Source organism: Dendrobium catenatum, unplaced genomic scaffold (genome assembly GCF_001605985.2).
Source record: "Dendrobium catenatum unplaced genomic scaffold, ASM160598v2 fragScaff_scaffold_188, whole genome shotgun sequence".
Classification (NCBI taxonomy): domain Eukaryota; kingdom Viridiplantae; phylum Streptophyta; class Magnoliopsida; order Asparagales; family Orchidaceae; genus Dendrobium; species Dendrobium catenatum.
Window position 1 is genome coordinate 922,787 of NW_021318650.1, and position 8,993 is coordinate 931,779.

Here is an 8,993-nt window from a genome sequence, read left to right on the forward strand (position 1 = left end):
ATAGATAGCATTTTTATTGAAATCTTTCTTAGATAATCTGACTAAATTCATAAAAAGAGTGAAAAATGAGAAAATAAGTACTGAAGGGAAAGACAATAGTAGAAAAAATGTAAATTATTTTTTTACAATATAGTATCAAAGATAAAACATAATTTAAAACCCAACACCAACGCACTACCATTCTCCACTTAGAATCCAAACCAAATAAAACATTAAGTTATGAAACATCTTTCTTGAAAGTGCTACTTATAACATTTTCTACCCGAAAACATAATGATTGATTTCCTCAATAGTTGTGCACAGTGGGAAAACACTCTGAAAGGTTGCACTAACATGAAAATTGATGCAATTAATTATCAAATTCCAGTTGGTGCAAGGTATATTGACCTAGTTGACCCTTCTTCACCAACCAAAAGCAGTCCTAATCTTTCAGGACATTTGTTATATGGATGCCAATTTATGTAAAATCAATCAGAAGACATTGGAATTCTCTGTTATACAAAAAATGCATGCACCTGATTGACAGCAGCAGCATAAATCTTTTCTTCAAATCGTACTGCAATTTTCTTGAGTTCAGTCATCCCCTCAGGAGCAGCCACAGGAAGATGCCTCCTTAGAGTGTCCATTCTAGCAACAGAAAAGAAAAAAGAAAAGAATGAAATATATAAGCCATACTGTAAACAATTGAGAATCTAGTAATAGATGTTGCAGTCATTTAAAAGGTTGGCAAGTTTATCTGTATTGTGTTACATTTCAAGACTGCTTCTTTTTGAGAGCAACAAAATTCTTTCTTGAGAATTAAAACATAAAGTATCAGAATATTCTCACAGGCACCTGCGAGCTTTTTTATGAATTTGCCGCATTCATTCTGCCACGCACCAATCCGAGGAGTAAAGGAAAAAAAAAAAAAAAACCAACCCTTGATTCAGGATATGAATTATGTATATAACAGCCTAACAGGTAATCATGCTCCTCATATCATTAAAATCTATCCCCGGGGTATAGACACCAGAACTGCCTTAACGCTCTGTTCAACCAACATGAGCTAGGTAAAACCTAATCAGGGCGATGGATAAATGGATAACGATCAGGAACGAAGTAAAGAGAGAAAAAATTGGTCTTACATCTTATTAACGATCCTTTGCCTCGCTTCGGGTTGGAGTTGGGACCTCCAGTCGGAGGAAGGGACTTCCATGGAGGGAGTCTCTCCCTGGGCGGGCCGCCAGTTGTTATTCTCCATCGAGCAAAGTAGCGACTCCCGACGGAGAAAAAGAAGGTGTCGATGGCAGTGATCAACAAGAGTCGGAGGAAGGCCTTTCGTCGTGATTTCCGATCCGACGTCGAAGGACGAGAAGAAATTCTTTAGGGGCTGTTTGGTATCGGATTTATCGTGGGATTTAAGTCCAGCCAACGGATTTACTACATCTCTCGGTTCGGCGGATTTAACGGGATTTAGCCGAAGAAGCGCGCCAAAAGGAGAAAGTTACCTTCACACGCAGCGAGCTACCGTTCTTGCTTCCGATCTGATATATCATAAAAAAATTATCTTTTAACGGGCACGAAGCTCGAGGCTAAAATCAAGCCTGAAACTTCAAAAATTAAATCTTGGATCACCTGAACTTCAATTTCACTGAACGCCTCGGAAATAAGAACCCAACGACACCAAATTTGACTCAATCCGTGCCCAAATGAGTTCAAATCAAGAACCCGAAGCGCTGTTGAAAAGTTCGTACCACAATTTGAGTTACCAAACGGTTTCCAAATATAACGTGCTTTTAGTCGAATCAAGCGGCTCGACAAGATGAATCCAACGAGCCCAATATCGCCGAATTCCGACATCATTAAGACCTTCAAATGTCCGACGAACAGCACAGGATCGATGGATTCAATATTGGCCGTCCATCCAACCACTCCCTGTTTACCCTTGATCTCTCATCTATTTATAGGTCATGCAACTCCAGAAATCTATAAATAGTCCCCTCATTTCTCTTGAGAGGGGGCCCAATCAAGGAGCAAAGCAAGAAGAAGAGAAGAAGAGAAGGAAGAAGAAAAGATTAGGAGCGAAGAAATTCCTCCTCGACCACCGCCGGGATTCTGTCCGACTTCCACGGGACGCCGGAATTCTGCTCGTCGCCAAATTTCTATCCGATGCTGGAATTCCGCCTAATCTCCAAGTAACTCTGGAGTTTTGTATAAATACCATCTAATGTCGGAGTTTTCCCCGACCGCCGACTGACGTCGGACTTCTACCCGACCCCGGACCTCCGCTCATCTTCAGATTTCAACCTGACGCCGGACTTCTGTCCGTCATTAGATTTTCGTCGGACATTTATTCGATGGTGGATTTCTATCCATTACTGGACTTCTACCTAACACAGTCCTTCTAATCTCCGCCGCCCGCCTACTACTGTTCTTCCGACCTCTGTCGCCCGTCGACTATAGTGTTGTCAACTTACGTCGCCAACCGACTACAGTCCTTCCGACCTCTTTCGCTCGCTGACTACGGTCTTGTCGACTTATGTCGCCCACCGACTACATTCCCTTCGACCTCTGTCGCCCGCCGACTACGATCATGCCGACTTACGTCACCTGCCGACTACAGTCCTTCTGACATACATCGCCCATCGACTACGGTCCTTTCGACCAAACCAATATGTCAATAATGATTCTTTGTATTCACATCATGTAATGTACTCTATAAGATGTACATCAAGTTATGACCTTCCCCCATGGAAGGGCCTCATTTGTAATCAATTGCTATATTAGTGGATTCATTCAAACTTGGCTAGGCCCCGTGATTTTTCCCCTTTTTCAAGGATTTTTCACGTAAAAATACTTGTGTCTCATAAATGCTAGACCCTCTCTCTTATCTGATTGTGTGCTGGATCTTCATACAATGCTAAGACATTAAACTTTATATTTCTCTACCGTCGCGAATACTCTAGGACGCAACAGTCTTGGGTCATCTGTGAGAACATGGTTCCCAACTGGGGGGCAAAATTTGCTTCAAACTTAGAAGGTCATTCATGTCAACTTCTTAACATCAATCATTGTTGCATCAATTTCATAAGAATCAGATGCAGACTTTGGGTGGGGGGCAACTTTGACTCCAACCGTGGTCAAAAAAAGATCCTCCAATGCTTTCAATATCCAGATGATATTTCAGGAATATCCCAGTAATAGTAAGGATACTTCCAATCAATTACAAGCTTTATACAGTCAATTACTAGACTTATATTCCTTAGGCAAGGTCTTAATCATCATCTCAAAAAGATAGTAACAATCTAAAGATAGATCATTCTCTATCTTTGATTCGGGATACACGAGGCGTTCACCCCTTCACAATCAAGAAAAAAATGATCCCAGGGAGATTCGATTCGACCTCTTCCACACAGGTTAAAGTCATCGAGCAGGGCTCTAACATACAACCTCGGATAGGTCTCACTTCCTTGGTGGATTCTCTTGACCTCTTCCATACAGGTTAACGTCATCGAGTAGGGCTCTGACATACAACCTTAGAAAGGTCTTACATCATTGGTGGATTTTCTCAACCTCTTCCATACATGTTAACGTCATCGAGCAGGGCTCTAACATAAAACCACGGATAGGTCTTACATCCTTGGTGGATTCTCTCGATCTCTTCCACACAGGTTAACGTCATCGAGCAGGGCTCTAACATGCAATCTTGGATAGGTCTCACATCCTTGGTGGATTCTGTCAACCTCTTCCACACAGGTTAAAGTCATCGAGCAGTGCTCTAACATATAACCTCGGATAGGTCTCACATCCTTGGTGGATTCTCTCGATCTCTTCCACACAGATTAACATCATCGAGCAGAGCACTGACATACAACCTCGGATAAGTCTCACATCCTTGGTGGATTCTCTCGACCTCTTCATACAGGTTAACGTCATCGAACATGGCTCTAAATATAACCTCTTATAGGTTTCACATACTGCTGGATTCTTTCGACATCTTCCATATAGGTTAACGTCATCGAGAGGGGCTCTGACGTACAATCTCGGATAAGGTCCTACATCCTTGGTGGATTCACTCGACTTCTCCCAGTAGACATGCCAATTTTGGGTTACGGGCGGGTTCGCATCGAACCCGAAACTGACCCGACACTATTCAGGTTTGGGTCGACCCGACTCATTTTTGCAAACCGGTCGATTTTTTGGACCCGAACCTGACCCGACCCGCGTATGTTGAACGCCGGAAAAGGAAGCGGCAAGGAACCGCTGGATGCGGACACCGGACGTGGCATGAAATCGCTGGATGCGGACGCTGGAAGCGGTGTGGAACTGCTAGACGCGAATGCCGGACGCCAGAAGCTGCGCAGGACTGCCGCGGATGCCAGACGCGGCTCGAAACTATTGCGAAAATGGCATGGATGCGACCCGACATGACCTCAGGACGCGATGGAAGGCAGCCTCGGGAAGCCTCGCGACGTGACGCGGCCAGGCAGGCGGGGTGCCGGGAAGCGGGCAGGGTCACTCCGGGCAGACGTATTTGTATGCATTCTGGGTCATTTCGGGTTACTTTCGGGTTCCAAGGTCAACCCGACACGGTTTTTCAAACGCGGGAGGAGAAAGAAAAGAAATGAATCCAAAAATTCTAACTTCTACACCAGAAGAGGGGCCTTGAATTTTGCATAGGGAAAGTCACCTACGACAAAAAATAGAGGAATGCCTCAACTGTAAGAAAGTTAGAACGAGAAAAGAAGAAGATATAAGTTTCCCCCTAGCCTTGAGGGGTTATTTATAGCCTTTGTTTGGGAAGAAAAAGAAATTCCAGAATTTTGTGGAATTTTATTGATTTTTCTAAATTTTTTATAAATTTTTGGGATTTTTTTTTAAAAACGTGGGCCCCACACAAAAAAAAAATCAAAACGTAACTACACGGTCCAGCGCGCAGGATGCACCATTTCGCAGGCGACAGGAGTGCCGCAACCTGCGACTGACAGCGGGCGGCGGCCGGCCAGCCAGTTTGACAGTCTACGTGTGTCCGGACCCAATTTTTGGATTTGACGGTCCAAATTCGACATATTTTGGGTCCTCAAACACGTTTTTTGAAGTTCCGGACTCAATTTTGACACTTTTGGAGCTCAATAGGACCTCTATGATCAAGTTTAAGTCAAAATTTTAATTTTTGAACGCAATTTTTTGCGATTCGGCCAATGTAAAATGTCAACGCATATAATTTCGGACTCCTGAAACTTCGACGTTCGAAAATAGGGGGCATTTGATATATCATCAATAAATTATCTTGATTGGGCATGAATCTCAAGGCTAAAATCAAGCTGAAAACTTCAAAAATTAAATCTAGGATCACCTGAACTTCGATTTTAGCAAACTTATAGTCGAACTGAGCGCCTCGGAAATAAGAACCCAACTACACCAAATTTGACTCAATATGTGCACAAATGAGTCCAAATCAAGTACCCGAAGCGCTTTTGGAAAGTTTGTACCACAGTTTCAGTTACTAAACGACTTCGAAACATAATATATTTATAGTCAAATCAAGCGGCTCGACGAGAGGAATCCAACGAGCCCAAGATTGTCGAATTCCGACATTATTAAGACCTTTAAATGTCTGACGAACGATACACAATCAAGGAATTTAATATCGATCGTCCATCCAACCACTCCCCATTTACCCCTGATCTCTCATTTATTTACAGACCATGCCACTCTAGAAATCTATTAATAAACCCCTCATTTCTTTTGAGATGGGGCCCAAGCAAGGAGCAAAACAACAATAATAGAAGAAGAGAAGGAATAAGAGAAGATTAGGAGGGAAGAAACTCCTCCTCGACCACCGCCGGGATTCTGCCTGACTTCCATGGGACGTCGGAATTCCTCACGACTTCCAAGTGACGCTGAAATTTTGATCATCGCCAAATTTCTACTAGACGTCGGAATTCCGCCCAATCTCCAAGTAACTATGGAGTTTTGCTCGAATACCATCTAACAATGGAGTTCTCCCTGACCGCTGACTGATGTCAGACTTCTACCCGACATCGGACCTCTACTCATAGCCAGATTTCAACCAGACGCTGGACTTCTGTCCTTCGTTAGATTTTTGCCGGACATTTATTCGATGCTGGATTTCTATCAATTACTAGACTTCTACCTGACACAGTCCTTCTAACCTCTGTCGCCCGCTGACTATAGTCCTTCCGACCTATGTCGCCTGCCGACTACAGTCCTGCTGACTTACGTCGCCCACCGACTACAGTTCTTTTGACCTCTGTCGCCCGCCGACTACGGTCTTGTCGACTTACGTCGCTCACCGACTACAGTCCCTCCGACCTCTGGCGCCTGCCGACTTACGTCACCCACCGACTACAGTCCCTCCGACCTCTACCGCCTGCCGATTATGGTCCTGACTACTTACGTCGCCCGTCGACTACGATCCTTCCGACTTACGTCGCCCATCGACTACCGTCCTTCCGACCAAACAAACACGTCTATAGTGATTCTTTGTATTCACATAATGTAATGTACTCTATAAGATGCACATCAAGTTAAGGCCTTCCCCTAAGGAATGGCTTCATTTGTAATCAACTGCTATACTAGTGGATTCATTCAAAATGGGTTAGGCCCCATGATTTTTCCCCCTTTTCAATGGTTTCCACGTAAAAATCTTGGTGTCTCATAAATGTTAGACCCTCTCTCTTATTTGATTGCGTGCTGGATCTTCATACAACGATAAGACATTAAACTTTATATTTCTCTACCGCCGCGAATACTCTAGGACATAACACGATCAAAATGTTGTAACTTTCGATCCAATAGGAAGGCGGCGAAGGAGCGAAGTCGAGCAGCCAAGGAGCTGAAGAAGCAGGTAAATTATTAGGTCCGGTCACCGGACCTATCTCTGCTTTTGTAAGCCAATAATATGTTGACATTCAAGGTGGAACTTTTTTCCTTTACTATTATTGCTTTATGTCTTATCAGCCCGCCCGATCCACCTCGCCTGACAACCTGATATATTTGAAATTATGAATACATAAAGATGCAAAACAAATCGACCATACCTTTCACTCTCCGACATAGGTTCTTAGCAGTTCCTCAAAACCTTTGGCATTTTCATTCTCCAGGACCTCGTTGGCGGTAGGCGAAGTTGGGAGAAGGCTGCATTTTATCAAAGGTACGAGATAAGTTGCGCCTTTATTGCGCCTTTGTTGCGCAATTCACTTGCACTTTACTTGCGCATTTTTAAAAAAAATTGCGCATTTGTATTTTGTTTTATGTATATGTTTGGTATTTCAAACTGTCAGCGACACGTGCAATCTATACACCTCCTCCAAGGCTCCAAAGTAACGAGAAGCCGAACATCAACGACGAAAATAGAAGATGAAAGGCAAACCCTAGACGCCTCTATGTTATTATTGATTAACTTGATTAATATAATTTAAATTATTAATAATTAAGTAATTTAAATAATTTAATTAAATAACTAATTGTATATTAGTGCATAAATTAATTATATAATTTAACTTAATTGTATAATTAGTAATTAAATATTAATATAATTAGCTTAATTAAAATAACTTAAATATATTTTATTAAATATATAATTAATAGTGTAATTAAGAATTAATTAATATTTTATACTTAACATGTTATTAATTCATAACACATTAATTTTTATTTTTAATTATACACTTATTTTTAATTTATAATTATCTTATTCATATTTAAATCCCTAACCGCCATAAATCTTAAAATATGTTACAAAACAGTTTCTCGGGATTTAACAGGATTTAACATTTAGCATACCAAACAGTTATCAGGATTTAACACATTTCGGATTTACTAAATCCGGATTTACAGGATTTATTAATGGTTGCTAAATGCTATAAGCAATTGTCGGACATTGATTAGAATGAGGTCCTTACTTTTATAGCATGTATGGAAACTATCAGGTTTCTAATTTCTACTGTTGGTTCAAATCAGTATTAATCTAATGAATATCAAATTTGTTTTGTTAAATTTTTATTTTGAAGAAGAGGTTTATGTTGAGTAACCCTAGTCTATATATGGCTGGAAGAAAGCCCCTCAAGCATGGAATAGTCTCATTCCAGCTTTGCAGCTTTATATATATATATATATATATATATATATATATATGCAATATTTAAATTAACACCATGTTAGATGATGAGATCTTTATTTCCTCTATTGTCTTGCTATTAAAGTGTAAGTGTAAATTTGAGTCTTTTATATTCAAGAATCACAATTTAAAGTACAAGAATAAGTTCAAAGCCCAAAAGGTGAAGGGGTCTTCAAAGAGGCTAAAAGCTAAAAAATTGATTAAAAAAAAGTAATAGAAAAGTTCCCTTTTATGTTCCTCATCACCTCATATTTATAGAGTTGTGAAGGCTACAAATAATGCCACACATAAAAAGGCAAAACATAAGCTATACACAGATACATATATAATGCTACACGTTAAGATTAGGACTCATGACATCCCTTGATTAGCCTCAGGAGGAGGAGTCAACAATCCTGTGAGCTTCTTGTCATCAAACAAGCTCAAGAAGAGGCGAGTAAGTGTAGGTCGAACCCTAAGAGGATGAGAACATGCAACCAGAGATTTGAGAAGATAGATGGATGAAAGCACCTCCATCACCGTCTCTTCTCAGACAGAAATTAGCTGAAAAGGAAGACACAAGTAACTAGTGCATATCCAGATCAAGTGAGGAGCTAAGAAATATAGATCATGCAATCAATTTTAGAGTTATACTAACTCTCAATTGGAGCAGTTGGGAGGGATGAACAATTACATATTCTAATCACAAGTGATACTCAATGTCTATCTAAACACTAACCTGGAAGGGATAATTAATCATTAGGATTTACACCCGTTAAAAACCTAAAATCAGATAACAAAATTCTCATGAAATGAAGACAAAATCCATAAGCAAAACTTTCATTTGAAACACAATATATCAACAAAATCTAACCCGAAACAATTCTTTAAG

The 8,993-nt window shown here is 40.8% G+C and overlaps 1 protein-coding gene across 1 annotated transcript in view; it reads right to left on the minus strand.

Annotated features, from left to right (window-relative positions):
• The window catches only part of LOC110100489 (mediator of RNA polymerase II transcription subunit 15a-like), an 82,203-nt gene that overhangs the window by 41,975 nt on the left and 31,235 nt on the right, over positions 1–8,993 (minus strand). The gene's annotated exons all lie outside the window — the stretch shown is intronic.